Source organism: Lampetra fluviatilis, chromosome 33, assembly GCF_964198595.1.
Source record: "Lampetra fluviatilis chromosome 33, kcLamFluv1.1, whole genome shotgun sequence".
Lineage (NCBI taxonomy): Eukaryota > Metazoa > Chordata > Hyperoartia > Petromyzontiformes > Petromyzontidae > Lampetra > Lampetra fluviatilis.
In genome coordinates, this window is record NC_136307.1 from 4,761,160 (window position 1) to 4,783,722 (window position 22,563).

Sequence of the window (22,563 nt, forward strand, 5' to 3'; positions counted from 1 at the left end):
TGCCATCTACACCTACGGACACGGTCTACCTGCAGGTTTAACACTATGAGATCTCCTTTACCAGTGGCAAAATATAGTAATAGGGTTTAACCTTTCAACTGGTACAAAACTGACACCTTTATACAAGGGATCATGTTTGCAATAATCACAACACAAGCAGTCAAAATTCAAACAAAAAAGAAACAACTCTGATGATAATGATATGCACCCGAGACAGCTTTTCTTAGAGCCTAGTCTCCATTGGTGTTGGACCAGATGACGCCAAAAGGCGTACAACTCAAAAACAGCGCACTATCAAAGTATTGAGACCTCCTTTACCAGTGGCGAAATATAGTAATAGGTGTTTACCCTTTCAACAGGTTGCTTCCGATCCACTTTGAGGTTCCACATCCTCCATCTCGGAGTTGTGCACGGTGTAAGGAAGACCCGCGCGTGTGGTGCGATGTGGGGTGTTTCTGTTTCAACGTATCTACGGTACGTACGTTGAACTTCTTTCGCACCGTACGCAGGCAACCTACCCTAATAATTATAATGATTGTCCGAGGCTTTGACCAACAGCGCATTGAGCGGCGTGGTCAAGGGGCCGTCCATAAATGACGTCATGCGATTTTGGACGATTTTTGACCCCCCCCCCCTAGTCACATGGCGTCACAAAAATTCAGACCCCCTCAAATATGACGTCACAAAGCTCTGCCCCCCCCCTCCCCAAAAAATAAAACCTGCTTTAAATCGCTTTAAACTATTGTCATGGTAGTACGTATTTAATGTGCCGCTGCACGCTGATGTTGTAGGAGAAAACATTTATTAAAAAGTATATTTAATTAAGTATAACGTGTTGTCTATATTTATTTAAAGTTGCACATTTTGATGTGACGTCACATTTCTCAACACCCCCCGTTCCCACGTCACACATCGTCACACATGTCTGACCACCCCCACCCCCCCTAGGTGCGTGACGTCATTTATGGACGGCCCCGAAGTTATGACCAAATTAACCGGACACGACCCGGGCGCGCGTGGGGGGGGCGGCCGTCCGTGATTGTATTGACACGGGGCTGCTGCTGCTGCTGCAGATGAACTCGTGTGTGCGTGTGGCAGAGGTCGCAAACGGGTTTTGATTCCTTACCCGTACCCGGCCGCACCAGGGTCGCAAATGGGTACCCGTACCCGGGTACGGGTACCCGTTCCCTACCCGTACCCTACCCGAAATGAGTGACAAACGGTTACTCACCAGTGACTCACGGCCTACCCGTACCCGGCCGCACCAGGGTCGCAAACGGCTACCCGTACCCGGCCGGGTACGGGTAGCCGGGTATCGGGTAGGGTACGGGTATCGGGTACCCGGTTGCGACCTCTGGCGTGTGGTGCACCTTGGGAGCGGTGGTGCAGCGGTTAGCGCGGTATGCTACGAACCTGGCGACCCGAGTTCGATTTGTGCTCACGGCCAACACACCAGTGACGATTATCTGAACCGGTCCTGGGTCTCCCCTAGGTCGACTCAGCCTCAAATTAGCACCTGGTGCGGTGTGTGAAATACATCGCCACTGGGGGAGACAAAGGCGGTTGGGCGTGGTGCTGGCCACCCACCCCCTCGTGTGTCGTACCGGCCATCATTGGTGCTCGCTAACAGAACTTGCCCCAACAGTCTGTTAAGGCTATACGGGGGATCTTTGTCTTTGTGTGAATGTTCACTGGGTGTGGAGCGAATTGCGCGAACCCACTGCACCACGACCACAAAGACAAAATACAAAAATCCCCCGTGTAGCCTTCACAGACTGTTGGGGCAAGTGTTGTTAGCGAGCACCTGTGAAGTCAGGCACGGCACACGATGGAGTGGGTGGCCAGAACCAAACCCGCCCGCTTTCGTCTCCCCAGTGGCGATGTTTACACACCGCTACACCAGGTATTCAATTGAGGCCGAGTTGATCAAGGCTATACGGGGGATCTTTGTCTTTTGTGTGCACCTGCTGCTGGGCTATGTTATTCTAAACGCCGCGGGGGAATTCGCGATTCGTCCTCGTGCTCCTCTCAACTTAAGCGAGGCTCATTTTCGTGTTGGCCTAAGGACTACCACTCAAGGTCCACACAGACCCCCCTTACCCCCTGTCCCCACCACACAGGAATGGGGAGAAGTGTGAGAAAGGAAGAGGAAGGGAGTGATTAGGGGATGATAAGAGGTGAGGAAGTTGTCAGACTCAGATTCCTCGTGTGACGTGAGTGTGGTATCTGTGCGGGTGCACGTGTGTGCTCTTTGTGAGTGACGATCTGTGTGATTGTGTTGTCTGTTTGTGTGCGCGGGCGTGGTGCTTGCCACCCACCTACTCGTGTGTGCCACAGTGCCGGCCTTCATAGGTGCTACTCCTTAACAGCACTTGCCCCAACAGTCTGTTCCCAGCTATATGGGGGATCTTTGTCTTGTGCTCTTTATGGGGAGCGCTGGTGCAACGGTTAGCGCGGTATGCTACGAACCTGACCACCCGAGTTCGATTCACGCTCACGGCCAACACCCAGTGACGATTATCTGAACCGGTCCCGGGTCTCCCCTAGGTCGACTCAGCCTCAAATGAGTACCTGGTGCGGTGTGTGAAAAACATCGCCACTGGGGAGACAAAGGCGGCCGGGCGTGGTTGCTGGCCACCCACCCCCTCGTGTGCCGTGCCAGTCTTCAATAGGTGATCGCTAACAGCACTTGGGCCACCTAACATGTTGAAGCTATGCGGGGTATCTTTATCTTTGCACTCTTTGTGAGTGACGTGTGTGTTATATGTGGGTGTGTGTATGCTGATCTTCTTTCGCACCGCACGTAGCCAACCGTGGTAATCGGAGGTGGGTACCGTATATGTACTCTTAAACTTTTTCGGTAAAGTCACGTAGGTAAAATAATAATAATAAAAGAATACAATTAAAATAAGAATAAATGAAAATAAATCAATTAAATTACGACGTTTCGGAGGCACAGCAAAATAACGTTATTTTGCTGTGCCTTTTTACACCTGATGAAGGAAGCTTGTGTTGCCTCAGAAAGGTCGTGATTTAATTTATTTATTTTCATTTTTTTATTATTATTATTTTTTACCTACGTGACTTTACCGAAAAAACCTAAGAGTATGAATCCTTGCAGTCACGAAAGCTTCAAATCTAGAATTACCGTATATGTACTCTGCAAGTGACGTGTGTGGGTGTTTGCGTGTGCGTACTATTTGTAAGTGACATTTGTGTGTGTGTGAAATGCGCGTGTGTGTTTTATCTGTGGGGGTGGGGTGTTGTGAGTGTTCACGTGTACTGTGTGTGACATGCGTATCGTATCAGCGTGAGAGTTATTTGTGTGTATGTACTGTGTGTGACACGTGTATATCAGTGTGTTATCTGTGTGTATAAGTGTACTATGTGTGACATGTGTGTCGTCACTCATTGGTTCTTTCGGTAAAGTCACGTAGGTAGAAATTTTAAAAAATCACGACGTTTCGATAGCAACACAAGCCATCGTCTTCAGGTGAAAATCGCGATAGCCGCGATGTCTGCTGCGAGCAGCATGATGTCTGCTGCCTTGTCGTATCAGTGTTTACTATTTGTGTGTGTAGTGACATAAATGGTGTCACTAGGGTGTTCGCGCCAGCTACAGTTACAGGAGTGCAACTGTGCATCTGGAGCCTCTCTCCAGCATCAGAGTAAGTACGGTGTGTCAGCCAGCGCTAGGGGGCATAGTCCTGGTGATGGCCTGAGAGAAGGCAAGGGAGCACGTGGTAGCCCGAGTGGGGCACGTGATGCTCGGTCGAGATCCTTCGGGAAAGATCTCGAAGGGGGCGTGGCCAAAGGCGGAGCGAGGCCATGCCCAGGAGCATCAAGGGGCAGTCCCGGGAGTGTTCTGGGCTCGTCTGTGGAATCAAGCCTGAGCCCCGCGTCTCGTCGTCTCCGGGTCTTCGTCTAGCGTTAACTCTCTACTCACAAAGTTATCCATATCACCTACTATAGAACCCGAGTTACCCGTTAGGGAAGTTGTTAAATAAAAGTGTTGCCTCCCAGTCCAGAGTGTGTGCCTCCGTGTTGAACACTACAACTGGAGTCAGAAGTGGTAACTAGTTAGGAAATAGGCTAGGATAGCGATACTTACAAAGACGTTTTCGATGGAGGAGGACGGCAAGGGGAGATTCTCCAGACGGCCCCGGGGGTTTGCAGCCTGGTTACCCACTGCATGGTGGCTTACAGCGGGTGGGAAGCTACGTCTCCACGACTTTTTTTATTTTGATTAATTTTGTTATCGGCAGCTGCGCTGCTCACCGAGCTCCGAGCTGGAGGAGCCAGTCGAATAAGTCGGTGTGCCGGGGCCGCGGGGAGACGGCTCCGCCGCTACTGTTCCCGTGCGTGCGGGAAACCCAAGAAACACGGTGCGAGCGGCCGCCATTCGCGGCCCGGCGAGACGGGTTCCCGCCAAAATTGCGCTTCCCGCCAAAAACGCGTTTTCCGCCAAAATGTATGTCTGCGGAGGGAGAGCTTCACTCCGCCTAGGAGCGCCCCGTCGTCGGCTCTGAGTGTGGCCTGCCGGCTCAAGTCGCAATAGGATGCCGGCTTAAGTCGCAAGAGGATGCCGCGCTGAATACAGCAAGACCTAGCACCGACCGGACGTGGATTGGGGAGAGTGGAGCAGCCGTCACCCACTCCTGCTTCTCCCATTTGTTCTTATTTCCGGGAGAGGTCGCACCCATTGGACCTTCTTCCCCACCGTCTTATTTATCCCTACGCCATTGGAGATCGCACACACGACACACACACATACACACACGATCACACACACACACACACGAGCCAGATTATGCTGCCGGTTGGTGTTGGGTGGTGTACATTGTCTGGTGTTGTGTTAGTCATGTGTTGTGGGCATTTTTTTGGGTGCTCCTCCGTAGATGTACATATTGTCTGGGCGATGGTTGCTGCTTGCTTTGTTGTCATTGAGTTTTTGGTTATTGTTACACAGAAAATTTTGGGAGGCTTATTTTTTTGTTGTTGGTTGTCGCTGTTGTTATTTAGGGTATAGTGATCAGCCAGGACGGCTGTGTTTTTAGAAAGGGGTGGGGGGGTGATGTAGTGATATAAATGGTGTCACTAGGGTGTTCGCGCCAGCTACTGTTACAGGAGTGCAACTGTGCGTCTGGAGCCTCTCTCCAGCACCAGAGTAAGTGCGGCGTGTCAGCCAGCATTAGGGGGGCATAGTCCTGGTGATGGCCTGAGAGAGACAGGGCAAGGATGGACGTGGTAGCCCGAGTGGGGCACGTGATGCTCGTTCGAGATCCTTCGGGAAAGGTCTCGAAGGGGGCGTGGCCGAAGGCGGAGCTAGGCCACGCCCAGGAGGATCAAGGGGCAGTCGGAGAGCGTTGTTGGCTCATCTGTTGAATCAAGTCGGGGTCCTGCGTCTCGTCTTCTCCGGGTCTTCGTCTCGAGTTAACTCGCTACTCGCATAGTGAGCCACATCACCTACTATAGAACCCGAGTTACGTTGAGTGTTACCCGCTAGGGAAGTTGTTAAATAAAAGTTTTGCCTCCCAGTCCACAGTGTGTGTGTGCCTCCGTGTTGAACACTACATGTGTACTGTGTGTGACATGTGTATCGTATCAGTGTATGTTATGAGTGTGTGTATACGTACTCTGTGACATGTGTATAGTATCAGTGTGCTGTGAGTGTGTTATATATATGTGTGTGTGTGTGACATTTGTATACTATAAATGTGAGCGTGTTATCTGTGGGTGTTAAGAGGTACCTAGAACTTCTTTCGCGCCGTACGTAGCCGACCTTGCTAACCGGAGGTGGGTATAATGTACTAAGTGACGCGTGTATGTGTGGGTGTTTGTGTGTACTATTTGTAAGTGACGTGTGTGTGTGTGTGTAAACATGCGTGCGTGTTCTATCTGTGTGTGTGTGGTATGTTAACGCGTACTGTTGATGTTACCACCGGAGCGGCCTTCTTAGGTGCACGCTAATCCAACAGTACTTGCCTCAACAGCCGGTGGGTATGATAATTGGTTTTTTACCCTTCTATCTGGCAACAAAACTGACACCTTTTTTTACAAGGAGTCATGTTTACATAGACCACAATACCTGCAGTCATAATGCAAACAAAAAACATAACTCTGATAATGTGCACTGTCCTTGAAGTTGATTGGTCCACATCCAAGACAGCTTTCCTTAGAGCCTAGTCTCACATGGTGTTGGACCAGATGACGCCAAAAGGCGCACATGGTCAAAGTATGACCGATGGTGACCATCAACTTACGAGAAAGGAAGATCTTGATTGCCACAATGGCACCGTGGTTTAGAAACATTATATAATATAATTGAAACAAATGATCATATTTTTACTGGCAAATGAGGTTCCAATGGTGTAAAAGCCGGTGAGTACTTTCTCATCTATGTGTAACATGCGTGTGTGCTCTATGTGTGTGTGTGTAACATGTGTGTGTGTTATATCTGTGTGTGTGTGTAAGTAATGTTGGTGACGTGCCTGGCGAAATACATCTTCACCGGTTCTGTGCCTCCTCTAGGTCGACTCAGCCTTACGTGAATACCTGCTGTGATTGAGTTATTACTGGTGCGTTAGTAAGTGTATTATGAATATATATACATATCTAAATTGTTTTACATCTGATGTAGAGTACAGCGCTTTGAGATTACCAGTTTGGAAGCCGATTTATAACAATAAAATCATTGTCGGGGGATAAAAAAAAATTATGCGATCGGCAAAGGCGGTCCTATGTGGTGTATCGCCTTAATAGGTGCTCGCTAACAGCACTCGCGCCCATCAGTGTGCACAAGACGAGGCGGCAGCTGCGTGTGGGTGCTCTCGAGGGGGGGGGGGCTTGATGGTCGCTTTAAACACGTGCGCGCACGAGTGGTCATTGACCAAGGGAAGTGTTCTGTGGTGGTGGTGCTGGTGGTGGTAGTGGTGGTGCTGCTGGTGGTGGTGTTGGTAGTGGTGGTGGCTTGTGGTGATGGTGGTGTTGGTGGTGGCTGGTGGTGGTGGTGCTGGTGGTGTGGTGTTGGTAGTGGTGGTGGCTTGTGGTGGTGGTGGTGTTGGTGGTGGCTGGTGGTGGTGGTGCTGGTGGTGGTGCTGCTGCTGGTGGTGCTGCTGGTGGTGATGATGATGGTGGTGATGATGATGGTGGTGATGATGATGGTTAGTGCTGGTGTTGGTAGTGGTGGTGGTGATGATGATGGTGGTGCAGTAGTGTCGCGATTAACGCGCTGCGCTACGAACCTGGCGACCCGACTTCGATTCCCGCTCACGGAAACACCAGTGACGATTATCTGAACCGGTCCTGGACCTCCCCTAGGTCGACTCGGCCTCAAATGAGTACCTGTTGCGGTGTGTAAACATCGCCACTGGGGAGACAAAGGCGGCCGGGCGTAGTGCTGGTTACCCACCCTCTCGTGTGCCGTGCTGGCTTTCGTAGGTGCTGCTCGCTAACAGCACTTGCCCCTAAAATCTCGTAAGGCTATACGGGGGATCTTTGTCTTTGGTGATGATGGTGGTTGGTGGTGGTTGGTGGTGGTGGGGGTCGTGATGGTGGTGGAGTCGTGAGTGGGTGGTGATGTTGGTAGTGCTGTATGTATGTACCGCATGTTGAACTTCTTTCGCACCGTGCGTAGTCAAGCGTGCTCATCGGAGGTGCTGCTGCTGCTGATGGAGTCTCGATCTGGAGGAGGTGGTGTTGGTGGCTGTTGCTGCTGATTATCTGAACCGGTTCTGGACCTCCTCTGGGTCGACTCGGCCTCAAATGTGTACCTGCTTCGGTGTGTAAACATCGCCACTGGGGAGACAAAGGCGGCCGGGCGTGGTTCTGGCCACCCACCCCCTCGTGTGCCTCGCCGGCGTTGATAGGTGCTCGCTAACAGCACTAGCCCCAACAGTCTGCTCGGGCTATGCATACGCATCCAGTGAACATTCACACACTCTTACACTCACCACTCACTCACAACGACACCCTCACACTCACCCATACACTCACACACACTCTCACACTGTTACACTCACCACACACTCACACCCACACCCTCACACTCACCCACACACTCTCACACTCACCCACACACTCTCACACTCACCCACACACTCACCCACACACACTCACCCACACACTCACACCCACACCCACACACTCACACACTTTCACACTCTTACACTCACCACACACCCACACCCACACACTCACCCACTCACACTCACCCACACACTCTCACACCCACACCCTCACACTCACCCACACACTCACACCCACACCCTCACACTCACCCATACACTCGCACACTTTCACACTCACCTACAAACTCTCGCACACACTCACCCTCTCAACTCTCTCTCACACACTCTCACACTCACCTACACACTCTCACACTCCCTCACCCACACACTCTCACACTGACCCACACACTCACACTCACTCACACACTCTCACTCTCACCCACACACTCTCACACTCACCCACACACTCTCACACTCACACTATCACACTCACCCACACACTCTCATACTCTCACACACACTCTCACACTCACTCACCCACACACTCTCACACTCACCCACACACTCACCCACACACTCACCCACACACTGTCACACTCACTCACCCACACACTCTCACACTCACCCACACACTCTCACACTCACCCACACACTCTCACACATACTCACTCACCCACACACACTCACACACACACTCTCACACTCACTCACCCACACACTCTCACACTCACCCACACACTCTCACACTCACCCACACACTCACCCACACACTCTCACACTCACCCACACACTCTCACCCTCACACTCACCCACACACTCACCCGCACACTCTCACACTCACCCACACACTCACCCACACAATCTCACACTCACCCACACACTCTAACACTCACCCGCACACTCTCACACTCACCCACACACTCACCCACACACTCTCACACTCACCCACACACTCTAACACTCACCCGCACACTCTCACACTCACCCACACACTCACCCGCACACTCTCACACTCACCCACACACTCACCCACACACTCTCACACTCACCCACACACTCTAACACTCACCCGCACACTCTCACACTCACCCACACACTCACCCACACACTCTCACACTCACCCACACACTCTAACACTCACCCGCACACTCTCACACTCACCCACACACTCACCCGCACACTCTCACACTCACCCACACACTCTCACACTCACCCACACACTCTCACACTCACCCACACACTCACCCACACACTCACCCACACACTCTCACACTCACCCACACACTCTCACACTCACCCACACACTCACCCACACACTCTCACACTCACCCACACACTCTCACACTCACCCACACACTCACCCACACACTCACCCACACACTCTCACACTCACCCACACACTCACCCACACACTCTCACACCCACACACTCTCACACTCACCCACACACTCACTCACCCGCACACTCTCACACTCACCCACACACTCACCCACACACTCTCACACTCACCCACACACTCACCCACACACTCACCCACACACTCTCACACTCACTCACCCACACACTCTCACACTCACCCACACACTCTCACACTCACCCACACACTCTCACACTGGAGTGCCGGCCTGGCATGTCTTCTCCCCCTACCCCTCCCACCGCTCCCCTCCCTCCCCGGGTTATCGATCCCTCGCGGTAAAGCGATGCCGTCTTGTTTGGTTGTTTGCGGGCGGTGTCTCCTTGCCAACCGATTGAGTTAACCGGGGGGTTGTGTGCTGCGGCCTTGTGTGTGTGTGGGTGTGTGTGGGTTGGCTGGGGGGGGGAGCGGTGGCGCAGTGGTTAGCGCACTGCGCGGCGAATCTGGCGACCCGTAGGTCGATTCCCGATCACACGACTGACATCAGACCCGGTTCTGGGTCTCGCCCTTTAGGTCGACTCAGCCGTAAAAAAATAGTACTTGGTGTGGTGTGTGTGTGGTGTGTGTGTGGTGTGTGGTGTGTGTGTGTGGGTGGGTGTGTGGTGTGTGTTGGTGTGTGTGTGTGGTGTGTGGGTGTGTGGTGTGTGTGGTGTGTGTGTGTGGGTGTGTGGTGTGTGTGTGGTGTGTGTGTGTGGTGTATGTGTGTGTATACGTCGGCGCTGGGAAGACAAAAGCGGCAGGGCGTGGTCCTGGCCACACCATTCCAAGGAGCGCCGTTCCGGCCTTAATAGGTGCTCGCGAACAACAACTTTCCCCAACAGTCTGTTAAATGGCTACACGGGAGATCGTTGTTTTGTATGCGCGTTGGGTGTTTGTTGTTATCAGCGTAGCAGCCCGCCTCTCGACTACTCCCCCATCGCCACACCACTTGCTCACCCCGTCCCTCACCTAACCATCTCCACTCACCCACCACCCCACGGCCTCCTCACACCCCCACCCCCGTCCCTCACCCAACCACCTCCACTCACCATACCATAACCCTGGCTCCATTACAAAGTCACTCACTCACCCAACAACCTCCGCTCACCCACACCACGGGAGAGACCCAGGTGCTATCGGTTGACTCGCCGATACGACAGATCCACCAACCTGCCCAAGGTGCCAACTCGCCGTGTGTTTTATCCACCCAGGTGCTCTTGTTCATTGTTGTGAGCGTCGCTTGTCTGACCTCCAATTATCTTCCTGGAGGGCAGTCGCCTTTTCAGCAGCGCGTGTCCACCAAACCTCCTGAGTGAAGGCTCCTTCCTCATTCTCGGGCCACGAGATACTTTGGTTCGGTGAGAGTGAACCTGCCGCTTTCTCTCAATCAGCTGGGGCACTTTTCGATTTAAAGCTTTCGTGACTGCAGTCTCCCCGACAGACCTGGTCTTCACCTGAGGACGGCTGCTTGCGTTGTGGCCGAAACGTCGTGAGAATTATTTTATTATGTTTTATTTTTATTATTTTATTACTTCCCTTCTACGTGACTTTACCGAAAGAACCAAGAAGACAGCTGGGGCACCTTACCACCTCCGTCGGCCAGGGCTTCTGGGGAGGTCTAGACGGGGCATCTAGTCCAGCCACGGCAGCTGCAAGAGCCAGTGTCCCCCCTGAACCTCACCGAATTTATCCTTGGCCTCAGGAGGATGGGGATGAGGGGGGGGGCAGGTGCCAACCCCAGCTGCAAACGATCAAATCCTCACAACTTTCAAAAGCTAATCGAGGCCAGACTGCCGTGGCTAGTACGATTGGGATCAAACTTTGATGTCCACCTCCGCAGTGGAAGAACAGCAGGCACATGTCACAGATGGCAAGTCGGTCGACAGCTCAGTTTGACTTCTAGATCCTGGTGTCAAGGATGTGGGAATCACTTTTGCCTTCACACCGCCGCATAGCCCAGCAGATGTTCTTGCTCGGATCCATTGGCTGCACTCACACACAAAAAAACACCTAACAGCCTCCTACCATTATTCTTTAAGTTAATCTGGCTCATGACTTCCCATCGCTCACATCAAGTGCTCGCGTAATGACCCACTCAGAAATGAAAGTAATTCAATTAATATCGCTCTCTCTCTCTCTTGAAAAAGACAGAGGGAAAGCAGGTTCGAGAAGGCTTCCACCTGACTCATCAGCCTTGCCTGTGTTGACTTTCCCCCGCACCACCGATGAGCACAGTTTGCTACGTACGGTGCGAAAGAAGTCCAACATACAGTGCATACTAACACACAGACAATTGATGTGTTTTTTGTGAGCTATGAAGAACAGCGCTGCGCACGAGGTCAGTGATGTGGCCAAAGCCGTCCCCCGGCCGCCTTTGTCTCTCCAGTGCCGATGATTACAAACTCTACCAGGTTTTCACACTGAAGTTGGGTAACCAACGGTGGAGGCCTCGGATCGGTTCGGAATATCGCCGCTGATTTTTTTCCGCGAGTTGGAATCGAACTTTGGTGGCCGTGCTCGTCGCTCAGTGCGCTAACCACTGCACTACCGCTCCCCATCATCACATACGCAAACAAAGACAAAGATCCCCCGTGTAGCCTTAACAGATTGTGGGGGCAAGTGCTGTTAGCGAGCACCTATAAAGGCCGGCACGGCACACGAGGAGGTGAGTGGCCAACACCACGCCCGGTCGCCTTTGTCTCCCTAGTGACGATGTTTACACATCGCACTAGGTACTCATTTTAAGCTGAGTCGACCTAGGGGAGGCCCAGGACCGGTTCAGGTAATCGTCACTGGTGTTGGCCGTGAGCGGGGAATCGAACCCGCATCGCCAGGTTCGTAGTGCAGCGCGCTAACCGCTACACTACCTCAATTACGCGCGCACACACGCGCACACGCACGCGCGCAGAGGGCTCGTGCTCTCCGCTTTCACTGCCGTTGCAGCCGTCGCTGCCGCAGTCTTCAAGGTGCCGGCAGCCCTCGCGTCTATCTAGGGGAGTGCGCGAACGCGGCTCCGATTCCCCTGCAGCTCAGCCAGAACCTGCCGCACGAGACTCGCGCTCTCTCCTCCCTCCATCCCCCCCCACCCTTCCTCTCTCCCCTCTCCTCCCTCCATCCCTCCTCCTTCCCCCCAACCCTCTCTCCCCTTTCTTCTCTCCATCACTCCTCTCCCCCCTCTCTCTTTTTCTTTTTTACGATCAGAGGCAACAAGAAGATGCTCGGTGTAGTCGCCACTTTGCTTCGTTCATCATTTCGTTTTTTTTTCAATGTTTTGCTTTATGTACCTCCCCTTTTTAAAATGAAAGATTTCTCAAAAGATTTCACGCTCTTCTTTTCTCCTTCTTACCGCTTTCCTTTCTCTCTACCCCCCCTCTACCCCCTCTCTCCCTACTCTGTCTCTGTTCCCCCTGTTTTCTATGTAATATTTCTTTACTACGACAAGTGCTGCATCTGCACCCAGCCCTTCTCGCAGTCCTCCGGCCTCCAATGGGTAACTCCTCCCTGCGATGGTCGCTACATTTTTCCTCCACACACCTCTCCTTCCTACAATACTCCCCTCGCTCTCTCTCTTATCTCCTCCCTTTTCTCTTTTCATCACCCCTCCATCTCTCTCTCTCTTCATCTCTCCCTCTCCTCCCGGTCCCACCGTCACGCTCTCTCTCCGTTCCTCTTCCTTCACTGCCCCCGATCTCTCCTCCTCGAGATCCCAATCGCAGGGAGCGGCACCACCAACCACCACGGCCTGTGGCTTTCGTGTGCACCAGCAAAGGGGCCCTCAGAGATGCGGCGAGACACAGAGACAAGAAGAGGGCCTGGGCATCTTCCGCGCTCTGGTCGGAGCCAGGGTGTGTGGGCTGGAGTTCCGCCATGCGGCGCGGCTGACCTACGCCGTGCCGCCTTCAGGGAGCAGTGGGCGCTGGAGGAGGCCGTGTGCTCGGTGGCAGAAGACGGAGAGGTCTGCGTGCAGTTATGAGCTACCCGTCGGAGGCCGTAGGACTGCGAGAAGGGCTGGGTGCAGATGCAACAGTTGTCGTAGTAAAAGAAAACACATTACATAGGAGGGAGCAGACACAGGCGGACAAGGAGACCCGGAGAGTATTCTTATTTGTTATGAGTGCACGCTCCGGCCCCGTCTGTATACCCACCCACGTGATGTGTGCATGGGTAACGATGGCAGTGGCGTAGGGTGGTTGGCATTGGTCCTGGTGAAAGATATTGAATGGAGAGGGGAGGGAGGCTGTCTAAACGCAGTGTGTGTATGTTGAGCTTCTTTCGCACCGTACGTAGCCAACCGCGCTAATCGGAGCTGAATGGGGACTATCAGATGGCACTCACCGCTGACGTTAGCGGTGGTCGGGAATCGAGCACAGGTCGGTCAGGAACATCGTGGCGTGTGCGAGTGAACACTTCCACTGCCCGACTTCAATTCTCTGTTCGCGGTTACGCGGTACGGCGCCCCGATGTGTTTTATGAATGCACCGCGTGCCGTTCGCCACGATGTCCGACGCTTCGCACCCTCCCCCCGTCCCTACGTATGAACGGTGGCGATGGGTTTTCTCCGGGTACTCCGCCTTCCTCCCGGACGAAATCGTCAAAGGCAAAACACCATCGGCTGACCTGAGTGAGAATCGGTGGCGACGCTGCACGGCGCAGCAGTACCCCGGTGCACGTCGGGGGATGCCTTCCTGGAAGGTGCCACGACGACGAATATCGTCGAAACGACGTAAAATGCAAAGCGACTTACATGGTAGTACGGTGGTGGCGGCGGTGGTGGAGGCGAAGGCTGAGAGGCGACGGGTAACGAGAAAAGGACACGGACGATGCCGTCAGCGACGTGTGTGTGGGTTGAGGCGACGCAAAACAGCTGGTAGTAGTAATAGCTATTATTAAAGTGACGACGTATCTGCGAAACGACGTAAACAGGGGGAGACGTGAATAGGGGGTAGTGCCGTACAATACAAATCGTGGAAGAAAATTGAAATCGCTCATTTCAGCTCGTGGAGTAACTCGCAGCACGTGAAGCGACACGTAGAACTTCACGCCGAAAATCACGTGATACACGTGTTTCCACCTATTGCCCCCCCCACCGCCCGCCACCTATGCGCACCACGTCCTTGCAGCCTCCCTGAGCCTCTATATTTATCCTCCCTTCGCTGGACTTTGCATCTCCTCCACCCCCACTCCAACATGGTCGTGACGAGGCAGCGCGCGTGTGTGTGGGTTAATAATAGTAAACAAACACGGGACGCGTGGTCCGGCCCTATGATTAATGACCCAGTTAATATTATTATTATTATTGGTGTGTCACCAAAACCCACATGTACACATGTGTGTACACACGTGTAAGGTTCTGGGCCCTCCCATAGGTCGACTCGGCCTCAAATGAGTACCTGGTACGGTGTGTAAACATCGCCACTGGGGAGACAAAGGCGAGGCGCTGGTCATCCAATCCCCTCGTGTACCGTTCCGGCCTTCATAGGTGCTCGCTGACAGCACTTGCCCCAACAGCATAGTCAAGGCTATAGGGGGATATTTGTCTTTGTGTACATGCCCTCTGAACGGAATTTTCAAAGATTCGTTCTTTAAATGTTGTGTTTTTCCTTAAATTGTGTTTAAAGTTCATTGCCATGACGGTGGCAAGGGGACCTGGGCTCACACGTGGCCATGATTGACCTAAGGATCCAGCAGCATTAATTAAAATGTTAATCTAATTACGTTACCACGAGACCGAGTGAAGTTACAGTGCTTTCACCCGTGCCTTTCTATCATCACCATCATCATCTCCACCACCATCATCACCATCATCACCAACGCCATCATCATCACCTCCATCACCGTCATCATCACCACCAATGTCATCATCACCAACCACCTCCATCATTACCACCACCTCCATCATTACCACCTCCATCATCATCACCGTCATCATTGAGATTGGCTCCTCAGGGTCACGATCATTGATGTTTGTGAAATATTGTGCGAGTTACAAATAGCATTTTTATGATACTAAAACTAAACTAAGCTATTTTAATTTTACCAGGTGAGGCCCACTGAGCTATTTAGCTCTTTTTCAGAAGCAACCTGCTCACAAATGATAGCTCGACGAAGTGGCTTGTCATGTGGAAATTTATAACAGCCAAATGCTCTAAACGCGTGTTTCTAAATGTGGAGGGGGAAATTAGCACGAAGATCAAATCGCAACGCGATTACGTAATTTTACCAAAAAACTTGACAGAGTTTGAATGACATCACCTACTCGATGTGTCCACAATGTTGGGGCGTGTCTGTGTCGCACAATGCGACACAGACACCCACACCCACACACGTGTATCCCCATACATACAGACAGTTGTGGCAAGTGCTGTTAGCGAGCACCTATTAAGGCCGGTACGGCACACGAGGGGGTGGTGTGGCCAGAACCACACGCGGCCACCTTTGTCTCCCCCAATGCCAATGTTTACACACAACATCTCGAATTTATTTTAAGGCACACAAAGACAAAAAAAATCTACCCGTTATAGCCTTAACATATTGTTGGGGCAAGTGCTTGTTGGCGATACGGCCTTCATAGGTGCTGAGTGCCAGGAATCGAACTCGGTTGGCCGGGCACAGTTTGTGCAGTGCGCCAACAACAGCGTCGGCGAGTCCGCAGATAAATGTGAAGCCGTGCCGCAATGTCTGGCCGCGTCTCATCTCACAGCTCCACCCTTATTAGGATACAGCCCCTACCCCTACCACCACCACCACCACCACCCCCCTCACCCACCAGCAATCCCTGACCCCTGACGTGGGGTCGACCGCGTTCAATACCCGACACCAGCGGCGGCGGTTTCTGACAGCAGCCGCGGCGGCTGCGTGAATTGTGACCACAAATCCCATCTACACACCCAACCCTGCCTGGCCGAAAAATTTACTTTTCTAAAACAATTTCGATTTAAAGCTTTCGTGACTGCAGGGATTCATCTTCTTGGTTCTTTTGGTAAAGTCACGTAGACTTTCTTCACCTGAGGACGGCTGCTTGCGTTGTGGCCGATACGTCGTGAGAATTATTTTATTATGTTTTATTTTTATTATTTTATTATTTCCCTTCTACGTGACTTTACCGAAAGAACCAAGAAAATTTTCTAAAACAATCAAATAATATATATATACAGTCGTGTATAATTATTAATGACAGCCTGTATTGTCATCACCGTCGTCAGCTGTGTTATATCTACTGCTGGATGAAGACCTCCCCCCCGACAAGCCACCACCTCTCACGACAGTGTGATGCAGTCATCCACTCAGCACCCGCACCATGGACAGATTTCATTGCTCCATCTCCACGGTGGAGGTATTTACCAACGACGGCGAAACGCTCTCGATTACCCCGTGGGCTGATTGTACGCAGGCAGGTTGCGCGGATCTTTTACCGTGCGCGGTGTGCGGATTACTTCCCACCACCTCGTTGCCATTGAAGGCAAAAGTTATCAAATGTTGTGGACATCATTGCGTTATGGGTAACCCTGCTACCGTGTGCTCACGCAACGACCAAGAGCGAATCCGTTGGCTCTGACCCTGACCTTGACCCCGACGATTAATCGCCGACTCACAGCGGCGTTCCAGAGAACCCTCTGCAAGGAGAGGGGAAAAGAGGCGCTGAGACACCTTGATTCGATCTTTTGTTTCTGTTGTTCCTGTTGTGTTTTTCTATCGAGCGTTCTGCTCTGCCCCCCTCCCCCTCTCTGTGTGTCTCTCTCTCTCATGTCTCTCCTTTATCTCTCGCAGCTATCTCTCTCAAACGAATTCCTTTACTGGGTGCCGCCTATAGAGAGAGAGTTGCGTGGCGCCGTTGATTATGTAAGTACAGTACGTTGAACTTCTTTCGCACCGTACGCAGCCAGCCGTGCTTAATCGGAGGTACGGACGAATTACACCAAACTACACACACACACAAAAAGCAGTTCTAAAGAAATTATTTGTAAATCTAGATTTAAAAGTGCGTAGCTCCAGTTGGCTTCCTAATATCGGACGGAAGAGCTTTCCAGACGGCCGCAGAAGCGCACCTGAAAGCGCGCGATGCTGTGGCCACCGTCTTTGTTCGACGGCGAGGCAAAATCCGCTGCCGCTGCGGGGATGAGCGGAGTTCGCGCGATGACGGTTGATGCTCCTTAACGAGATCGGCGAGGTGTTGTGGCTCATTTGTGGCCGAGCACTTTGTGTGTGACGAGCGCGACCCATGGGACCACTGGACGTCTGCGAAAAAGAGCTTTATAGCTCATCGGATTCCTCCAGTCCAAAATACAACATTCCGAGCCGGAACTGCACTGCCTGCTCCTCACCAAATCCCGCGAGCTGTGATTGACACAATCCCTGCTCTTGACGAGAGGACGACGCGATTGACGAGGGAGCGCACGCTGGCACGAGGAAGATCAACGGTGGGGTGGGACACTCGTGAAAGTGCCGTGGGGTGGCGGTGGTGGTGATGGAGTAGGGGGTGACACGGGTTCGATTCCAGGCTCGTGCGCCTTGCTGTTGTGCCGTTTGTATGTTCTCCCCCTGTTCTCTGTGGGGTTTCTTCGGATTTATCCCAAAGCTACAAATCGCACACCCTCCATGCAATGTAACCGGTATTGGCCAAACAGCCCCAATGCTGAAAACACAAATTGGAATTACAGGTTTCGGTATATGCGTTTGAATTCACTCATATGCGGCGATGCGGTCGGACGTGGGACAGCACTCTGCGTGTGCGTACCGTGCACGCGCTATCCGGCAGGCAGCCGTCTCCTCGTGCGGTTTCGCTTTATACGCAATTTTTTCTGGAGCGATACATCGACCGCATGAAGTGTGGGGGGTGGATGGGCGTGTACAGCACACATAGCATCATCATTATACCCAACTGCGAAAAGTTGGCAAGACCCTCCTGAGAAAGAGTCTTGAGACTCAGTGAGGCTTTCTTGCGAGCCTAGGATGGAATGCGCATTCTAAATTTGAATTATGATTAAACAAGCGTAGTGGTAACAATAGAACAGACACCAATTTAGTATTAAACTCATTGACGGGAGTGAGCAAAAGAGTAATGAAGATCTGTCACGTGGCTGCAGGTTTGACATCACGCGCGCACTCCGCTTTCCAGGACTGGAGTTTGTGGAAACGCGGCAATAAATGATTCCTGAAGAAGGCCAATTGTCCGAAACGTCCACGCCTCTCTTTCCTCTCGGTGACTGTCAGAACGCTCTGTTGTTGTTTCTAATTACTGTCGCGTGTTACAGGGACATCAGGATACTGCATATCCGTCTAATCGTTTATAATTACACGCACCAAAATTATTTGAACAAACGGGAGTTGAATGAAATTCAGCTCTTTGTCAATATCCACTGCTGTACGAAGGCATTCCCACGCCGCGTCGCTCATGGGGTGGTGTTCGATCATACTTCACCACGCCGGTCATTGCGGGGCTGGTGACACAGGGGAGGAGAGGAAGCCCACAGGACCGGTTCAGATATCCCTCGCCACTGAAATGTCGCCGTGGGCGGCTATCGAACTCTGGCAGCGCATTGCGCTAACCATTGCGCCACCGCTCTCCCCAAACATTCGTTGTTTCACGAACAACAACAACAATCCCCACACTAACTGGAAGCACCAGCACCACCGCCGCCGCCTCAGCCACCACAAAGCACGCTCTGTCTCTTGCATGGCGGGGAGTTTGATCGACAACAAACCAATCTCTGTCTCTGTACGTGTCGCGAGGTTGTGAGCGAACCCGGTCAACGGCTGCATGGACATCAGGAGCCGTGCCAACTTCTCAAATCGTGGCAACGGCGTTAACCATTGCGGCCCCATGGCTTTGAGATAAGAGGCTCGGTCACACGGGGAGGTTCGCAGACTTAGACAGAGTCCCGCAGACTCGCACGGAGGCCCGTAGACTCAGGCGGGGAGGTTCACAGACGCACGCGGACAATTTGCGTGCGCTTTAATCAACACTTCGTTTGTCCTGTGGCCTGGTGAGCCGATCGGCGACCTTCGGTGTCGTTCGTGCATATAGGTCGCTGCGCCAGTGGGGACGGCTTCAGGGGGCAGCCTGGCCGATGAATTAAATGAAATCCAACCCGAGTGACGGGGCATTGGTGCAGAGGGCGCGACAACGGACGTCTGGGGTGCATCGGCAAATCAGCTGCATTGCAGCAAGAGCCTGCCGCTGCTGCCGCTGCAGAGGATGTGGCAGCAACTGCTGATGTCTCATCGGGGTGCAGGGGCTGATGTTGATCCCGTGCCTTCTCCCTCCCTCTCGCTCGCTCCCTCCCTCCCACTCTCTACTTTCTCTCTACCTCCCAACTCCCTCTCGCTCCATCATCATCATCTCCCACAACTCCCTCCCCTTCTCCCTCCCTCTCGCTCGCTCCCTCCCTCCCACTCTCTACTTTCTCTCTACCTCCCAACTCCCTCTCGCTCCATCATCATCATCTCCCACAACTCCCTCCCCTTCTCCCTCTCTTCCGCTCTACTGAACCGCAGTGCAGCAAAACCCACAGCGAGAGGAGGAGGAGGATGTGAGGACGGGGTGAGAGGGGGGGGCAGCTGTGAGATGGGTGGGGGGTAGAGGAGCTGGGGGAGGGGCTGGGTGAGGGGGCAGTGGAGCGAGGGGTTTAGGGAGCTGCTCTGGCCCCGTGCCGCTGGGTTGAGTCACGCGGCGGCGCTGGGATGAATTCGTGGGTTTACATCCAAATGTTTCAGATAAAAGGAGGGCCTAGCCTCCAGGGGGGTGGGGGTTCGTGCTTAGTTCTCTCCCCGCTTAATAATGTAATAGAGTTGCGAGGTGTTTACTACCTTGTCTGGTATACAAGCGGTCGTGGGTTCGTTCCCGACCCTGACGCCTGCTGTATATTTTGAGTTTGCGGTGTCTCTCTCTCTCTCCACGTGGTCGCGTGGATTTTTCTCCGGGTCCTCCGGTTTTTCCCTCCAAATTTATAACCAAAATGCGCTCAGAGTATTTGGCTGCGATCAATTTCCACGTGATGATAAGCCAACTCGTTGAGCTATCATTTGTGATAGCCAGCTCGCTTCTGAAAAATAGCTCTGTGGGCCTTACCTGGTAAAAAAAAAACGAACTAGTTAGTATAGTTTAATTGAGAGCCCTCTTTGTCAGCCCAGTGCTGGATGAAGGCTTCCCCCACATCAGGTTGCTTTGACCATACTTCACCGCAGCTGCTTCGTGCGGATTGGTGCGTGGGGTAGAGGGGTCCCAGGATTGGGTTCAGTGTAAACTCGCCACTCGTTCTGCACGCCACCGGGCATATTTAAAACTCGGAACTGAAATCCAAACAGCAGGGTATTGGGAATAAAGTTGCGGTGGTACAATGCCCCCGCCCAAACTGGGCACCTCTATTCTCATTATTTTTGTGGTTTACTATCAACATACCTGCCAACCCCTGATTACAGAGCAATTCAGACCTCATTGGTCACTCCGTGCCCTTATAAATATCACCGTTCAACCTACAAAGTCCCATCACAAGGGAGAAACACAAACAGGCAATGATAGTTTTGCCCGTATTGAAACGGCTGTACGCCGTATGGACCTGAAAAAACTAACTCTCCCTGTACAAGAACACGGGGTAAAAACCGTATGGGTTGACACGGTATTAATTCAGCTAAAATAAATAAATACAATTGTTTCATCCGTGATTCCTTACGCGAGGGACAAAGCGAACCCCTGCCCACTCGCCCAAATCCATATCGAAGCCAAACACCGCCTATGCCAGCACCCCGGGGTTCCATAGCACCCGGCTCTCGCATAATGTCCGTGATGCAGTCATTTTTAGTCTGTCGATGGTCGGCGATGCGGCAATCGACTCATCTCGACGAGCTGTACACGATGCACCACTACGGTGCGTACCGCGAGCGTTCAGGGTTTCGGCGCAATCGTCCTCGCGGAGTGGCACTGATTTCAGATTGATTGGTACCCCAGTCGCGGAGTGAAGTACTCCCAAAAAGTTTCCCAGAAATAAAACAATTGGCTCGGTCATATTTTGATTTAAAGCTTTCGTGACTGCAGGGATTCATCTTCTTGATTCTTTAGGTAAAGTCACGTATAAGGGAAATAATAAAATAATAAAAATAAAACATAAAATAATTCTCACGACGTTTCGGCCACAACGCAAGCAGCCGTCCTCAGGTGAAGAACAGGTCTGTCTGTCTTTCCGACAGACCTGTTCTTGTCTTTCCGACAGACCTGTTCTTCACCTGAGGATGGCTGCTTGCGTTGTGGCCGAAACGTCGTGAGAATTATTTGATTACGTTTTATTTGTATTATTTCCATTTTACGTGACTTTACCGAAAGAACCAAGAAGATGGCTCGGTCATTTTATATTATTTGGTACCCCGGGTTTCCGCCATATGGATCATATGAAGGGCCGTTCAAATTGCCCGTCTGCGTGCTCGCCTCTTTGATGGGTATCGCTGCCCATCTCGGTGTGCAGCGGATTTCTTTTTCCTTTCTCCGGACGCCGCTGGGATGTTCCGCGGGCGGTGTTGTGCAAGTTGGTGTAAGCGCCCCTCTCCGATCTCGGTCGATTGTGCTCCTCTGTTCATCGTTGTTACGGCGTCTGGGTACGACGACAATGGTTGCGGCGTGGGTTTGTTGTTGTTGCTGTTGTCTTAGTCCACGTGGGGGAGCGGTTCGCGTGCCGCGCTACGAACCCGGCAGCCCCGAGTTCGATTCCCGCTCTCGCGGCACAACACCGGTGACGATTTACCTGAACCGGTCCTGGGCCTCCCCTAGGTCGACTCAGCCTCAAATGAGAACCTGGTGTGTAAACATCGCCACTGGGGAGACAAAGGCGGTCGAGCATGGTGATGGCCACCTTGTGTACTGTCGGCCTTCATAGTTATTATGTTAAGGTGAGACGGGGGGGATCTTTGTTGGTTTCTGTGCACCCACGCGTTTTTCATGTTGATTGAACAGAGGTCACTCATTGTAAAGGACCATCCTGGACCCGTGACCAGTTCTCACCTGGCTAAACAAATGACATGCGAAGCTTGAACTTGATAAGTGGGCCAACGTAAGGAAGAGAAGATGGGGATGAAGAGGCGGCCGAATGCTGGCGGGAGAGCGCCCCCCCGTGGCACGGACTTGGCTGGCGCCTGCTGCTACCAACATCCCGGCGTGATGCAACAGCGTCTTCT